The sequence below is a fragment of the Mastomys coucha genome, unplaced genomic scaffold (assembly GCF_008632895.1).
Source record: "Mastomys coucha isolate ucsf_1 unplaced genomic scaffold, UCSF_Mcou_1 pScaffold20, whole genome shotgun sequence".
Taxonomy (NCBI): domain Eukaryota; kingdom Metazoa; phylum Chordata; class Mammalia; order Rodentia; family Muridae; genus Mastomys; species Mastomys coucha.
The window spans coordinates 53,105,817-53,112,102 of record NW_022196903.1 but is presented as its reverse complement, the minus strand read 5'-3'; the positions used below and the strand labels follow the sequence as shown (position 1 = coordinate 53,112,102).

The 6,286-nt window shown below is 38.6% G+C and overlaps 1 pseudogene; it reads right to left on the bottom strand.

The window, feature by feature from the left end:
- Positions 1-271: 271 nt before the first annotated feature.
- On the bottom strand, positions 272-3,243 carry LOC116099856 (annotated as a pseudogene).
- Between the last annotated feature and the right edge of the window lie 3,043 nt (positions 3,244-6,286).

Here is a 6,286-nt window from a genome sequence, read left to right as displayed (position 1 = left end):
GAAGAAGTAAGAAATTTACAATGGAAAAAATAAGATATTTTCAACAACTGCTACTGGTCTATTTGGATGTTTGCATGTAGAAGAATACATATAGATCCATATCTATCACCTTGCATAAAGCTCACATCTAAGTGGATCAAAGACCTCAACATAAAGTGAAATGTGTGAACCTCATAGAAGAGAAAGTTGGGGGTAGCCTTGAACATTCTGGCACAAGAGACAACTACCTGAGCAGAGCACCTGTAGCACAGGCAGTAAATAGAACAATCAATCAGTGGGACCTGATAAAACCAGAGATCTTCTGAAAGGCAAAGATATCATCGCTAGAATAAAATGGCAGCCTACAGAATGGAAAAAGATTTTTGCCACCTCCACATTTGAGAGCTAAAATACAAAGTAATAAAGAGCCTGAGACATCAAGAGACCAAACAATCCAATTAAAATGGGGTACATATATAAACAAAGTATTCTCAAACGTGGCATGTCTGGTGGTTGGGTAACTCTTAAAGAAATGTTCAGCATTCTTAACCCTCAGGGAAATGCAAATCAAAACTATGTAGAGACTTACACCTTGCAGAATGGTTAAAATCAATAACACAAATGACAGTTGAATCTGGCAATCATCCTGACTATGGTTACTCAGACTCAAAAAGACAAATACGGTGTGTACTCTCTTATAATTGGATACTAACAATAAAGTAATAGATGGTTATGCTACAATCCACAGACCCAGAGAGGGGAGGTAACAAGGAGTGCTCAAAGGGAGATTCATGGATCCTTCTGGGAAGGGGTAAAAAAAGAACAGAATTTGCAGATAAATTGAGGGGCATGTGGGGATGGGAAGAGGAGGGATGAGGCAGAATGTGGGAGGGATAGAGGGAGATTATTGAGAGAAATGACTGCAATTAGGGAGAAGTTGGGAGAGGTGATGTAGAAACCTAAATAAGTGGAAACTCCCTGAGGTATATGAGAGTGACTTTAATGAAGCTTCCTAGTAATGTGGGATTCAGAGCCTGAATTCAGAGTAATCTATAACTTGGCAATGCTCATAGCAGAGGGACAGAGACATCTACCCATTCACAAAACTTTCTACCTACAATCTGTCCTGCCTTCAAGATGTCCTGAAATGGTGACTTGAACTTGTGGGAGTGGCTAACCAATGTCTGGTACAACTTTATACCCAGAGCCCTGGAGGGAGCCATGGAGGGAGCCCTGGAGGGAGCCCTGGAGGGAGCCCATCTTGCCTGCATCACCAGGACCCAGAGAGATAAGCTCACAGACCCAGGACAAAACCGAACACAGCTGGCAAAGTATAGATGAAATAATCCCTAATAATATTTTGCTATACTCAGAGATTAGGGTTTATCTCAGTTGTCACCGGAGAAGCATCATCCAGCAACTGATGAGAACAGAGGCAGAGAAGAGATCCAACCCAAAGACTGGGCAGAGACAGGGAAAACCTGAGAAGAGAGAGAAAGGATTATAGAAGGTAGAAGGGTCGAGGCCACAAGTAAAACAGGGTTCAGAGAATCAACTCTGGAGGGATCACAAGGGATCACAGAGATTGAAGCAAAAAACTTGGAACCTGTAGGAGTCTGTGCTAGGTCCACTGCATATACATGATAATTTTGCAGTATGGGTGTTCTTATGGGATTCCTAACAGTGGGAGTGGGGGTGTCTCTGACTCTTTTGCCTATGTTTGGGGCTTTATTTTTCTTCTATTGGGTTGCCTCATCTAGTCTAAAGAAGAGGGTTTGTACCTAGTCTTACTGTAGCTCACTATGCCATGTTCAGTTGATATCCTTGGGAAGCCTAATCTTTTTCTTCTAAGGGAAAAGGAGTGGATTTAGAAGAGAGAGAAGATGATGGGGAGGGTTTGAAAGTAGAAAGATGGGAAACTGAGGTCAGGAAGTACTATATGAGAGAATAAAATAATAATAATTAGGAAACAGAATTAAAACTACATTGGGATCTTAAAACTATTCTTGATGGATCTTAAAACTATTCTTGATAATTAGTTTAAATTAAGATATTTTCAAAAGAAACACATAAAAGACAGTATAAGTAAGAAATTCTTTTGAGTAATCTTAGTATCAGAAGAACATTTATGATATGAATTAAAATGGAGCAGAAATATTAAAAGAATGTATGATACCAGACATTTTATGTATATCATATGACAAATCTCACTTAGGTACTTGAACTATTAAACAGCATAAAAGGAATGTGTTTTTTGTTTGTTTGTTTTTATTTTGAGGCTAGACCAATATAACTTCTTACATAATTTCTAAGTGCAGTTTCACAAAATCCAATGACTACCTATGACCTCTGTGAGCACCAGTATTGCACACATGCTGGCGCAACACTCATACATATAAAATAAAATGAGTAAAATAAAATATAATAAAATAAATCTCTGTTTTAAAAGATGAGAAAAATTATCACCATTTAAAAGCCTAGGGCATTTTGGCCACAAGTATTTCAGCATATTAATTATTCTGTTATCAGAACTGATTTGTACCAAAGGAGTATTTGTGAGCTAGGCATCCACCACAAACTTCTGAATAGTCAGGAAGACTGGGCCATATACATCCATAACAGGACTGAGGTAGATGAGATGATGAGGTCCACCCAGTACATGACCACAAAAAATAAAAAAATCCCAGTAGCAAGATGGTCTGGGTGGCCTTTTTCTCAGGGGATGCTCTCAGGTGGCTGATGCTATGAAGATGCTTGCATTGCCTCTGATGTCTGAACAAGAAAATCACCATGTATGTGCTTGTGGTCAGCATGACTCCTACAAGGAACATATCTCTTAAAGTTGTCACTTTTAAAATCAATCACATTTGTATAAGCATCAGCAGAGAAGATCTTGTTACTGCTGAAGGAGAAATTGAAAGTTTATGTTTAAATTTCGCCAACAGTGAGGTACTGGGACTGATGGTGACAGCCTGGACCACACTCAGGAGGCAGGTGATGCAGATAGAGAGGCCTCTCATCACCCTGTTTATGTAAACAGTTGCCTTACATTTGAAGTCATTCTCCATGTTCAGTGACTCAACTATGTCTGTAAGCCAAATATCTCCTGCAATGAAGAACATCATTATGTGAATGAAGGTTAATTGGCACACGATCATGTGCTTAAGTCTGGATTGTTAAAATGTAGAATGTCAGTAGAAACTTATTGGCCAGGACTCCAAGTCCAGATTGGAAATAAAAAACATTCTTGATTGAAGAGATAAATGTAATGTGTTTTCATTTTCAAACCATAATGAAAATCTACTTCATATATCTGAAAAAATAATAGATTATATATCAAACATGATTCACTTCACAGTATGGATGTATAATTATTCTAGTTTCTCTATTAATATTGAGTAATCTACCTCTTTCTCTTTTGATGTTTCATACAAGATGTAACGTATCTTTGTACTTCAGCTTGTTGACCTTTTTTAGTTCTCTGGACTGTATCTTGAGTATTCTCTAAACTTTTTGGCTAATACCCACTTATTACTGAGTATGTACCATGCATGTCATTTTGGGTCTGAGTTATCTCACTTAGGATGATATTTTCTAGTTCCATCCATTTGCCTGCAAAACTCAGGATGTCCTTATTCATAATAGCTGAGTAGTATTCTGTGTAAATGAACCACATTTTCTGTATCCATTCTTATGTTGTGGGACATCTGGGTAGTTTCTAGCTTCTGGCTATCACAAACAAGGCTACTGAGAACATACTGGAACACGTTCCCCTGTGGCATAGTGGGGTATCTTTTGGGTATATTCACTAGAGTGGTATTGCTGGGTCTTCAGGTAGATATATTTCCAATTTTCTGAGGAACCTCCAGATTGGCTTCCAGAATGGTTGTACCAGTTTATAATCCCACCAGCAATGGAAGAATGTTCCTCTTTTTCCACATCCTCACCAACATGTGTTATCACCTGATGTGTTTTGATCTTAGCCATTCTGATTGGTGTAAGGTAGAAAATCCAGGTTGTTGATTTGCATTTCTCTGATTACTAAGGACTTTGAACATTTTTATTAAATATTTTCTTAATTTACATTCGAAATGTTATCCATTTTCCTTATTTCCCTTCCAAAAACCACCTATCACACCCCCTCCCCTGGCTTCTATGAAGGTGTCCCCCCAACCTACTCCCACTTCCCTGTCCTGGCATTCCCCTACACTGGTGCATCAAGTCTTCACAGGACAAAGGGTCTCTCCTCCAATCAATGTCCACAAGGCCAGCTTCTGCTTCATATATGGCTGGAGCCATGGGTCCATGTTTATTCTTTAATTGGTGATTTAGTTTGTGGAAGCTCTGGGGAATATGGTTGGTTCATATTGTTTTTCCTCCTATAGTTGCACACTTCTTTAGCTCTTTCAGTCCATTCTTTTAACTACTTCATTGGGGACCCTGTGCTCAGTCCAATGGATGGCTGTGAACATTCACCTCTGTATTTGTGAGGCTCTGGCAGAGCCCTTCAGGAGACAGCTATATCAGGCTCCTATCAGCAAGCACTTTTTGGCACAATTGTATCCACAATAGTGTCTGGGTTTGGTGACTGTATATGGGATAGATCACCAGGTTGTCATTCCTTGAGTCTTTCCTCCATATGTTGTCTCTGTAACTCCTTCCATGGGTATTTTATTCTCTTTTCTAAGAAGGACTGAAGTAAGTATTCACACTTTGATCTTCCTTCTTCTTGATTTTCATGTGGTTTGTGAATTGTGTCTTGGGTATTCTGAGCTTCTGGACTAATATCCATTTATCAGTGAGGGCATTCCATGTGTGTTCTTTTGTGATTGGGTTACCTCACTCAGGGTGATATTTTCTAGTTTGATCCATTTGCCTAAGAATTTCATGAATTCATTGTTTTTAATAGCTGAGTAGTACTCCATTGTGTAAATGTACCATATTTTCTGTATCCATTCCTCTGTTGAAGGACATCTAGGTTCTTTCCAGCTCCTAGGTATTATAAATAAGGCTGCTATGAACATAGTAGAGCATGTGTCCTTATTATATGTTGGAGAATCTTTGGGGTATATGCCCAGGAGTGCTATAGCTGGGTCCACAGGTAGTACTATGTCCAGTTTTCTGAGGAACCTTCAGACTAATTTCCTGACTGGTTGTACTAGCTTGCGATCCCACCAATGAAGAAGTGTTGCTCTTTCTCCACAACCACAACAGTATCTTCAGATTTTGATCTTAAAACTCAAAACAGCCGAGTTTTTGATTTTAGCCATTCTGACTGGTATGAGGTGGAATCTTGGGGTTGTTTTGAATTGCATTTTCCTGATGACTAAGAATGTTGAACATTTCTTTAGGTGTTTCTCAGCCATTTGGTATTCCTCAGTTGAGAATTCTTTGTTTAGCTCTATACCCCATTTTTAATAGGGTTATTTGGTTCTCTGGAGTCTAACTTTTTGAGTTCTTTGTATATATTGGATATTAGCCCTCTATTGGATGTAGGATTGGTAAAGATCTTTTCCCAATCTGTTAGTTGCTGTTTTGTCCTATTGAGAGTGTCTTTTGCCTTACAGAAGCTTTGCTATTTTATGAGGTCCCATTTGTCAATTATTGATCTTAGAGCATAAGACATTGGTGTTCTGTTCAGGAAATTTTCCCCTGTGCCCATGTGCTTGAGGCTTCATGTTCTCTTCTATTATTTTCAGTGTATCTGATCTTATGTGTACTTCCTTGATCCACTTGCACTTGAGCTTTGTACAAGGAGATAAGAATGGATCTACATGTTGACTGCCAGTTGAACTAGCAAAATTTGTTGAAATTGCTTTCTTTTTCCACTGGATTGTTTTAACTCTTTTGTCAAAGATCAAGTGACCATTTGTGTGAGGGTTCATTTCTGTATCTTCAGTTCTGTTCCATTGATCTACCTACCTGTCTCTGTACCAATAGTCACAAATAATATAAAATACCTTGATGTGACTCTTACCAAGCAAGTGAAAGTCCTGTATGACAAGAACTTCAAGTCTCTGAAGAAAGAAATCAAAGACCTCAGAAGACAGAAAGATCACCCAAGCTCATGGATCAGCAGGTTAGTAGAGTAAAAATGGCCATCTTCCCAAAAGCAACCAACAAATTCAAGGCAATCCCCATCAAAATTACAAATCAATTCTTCATAAAGTTAGAAAGAGCAATATGCAACGTCATCCAGAATAACAAAAGACCCAGGATAGGGAAAACTATTCTCAGCAATAAAAGAACTTCTAGGGGAATCCCTGAACTCAAGCTATTGCAAAGGGTGTCATTTTCTTAATTTCTT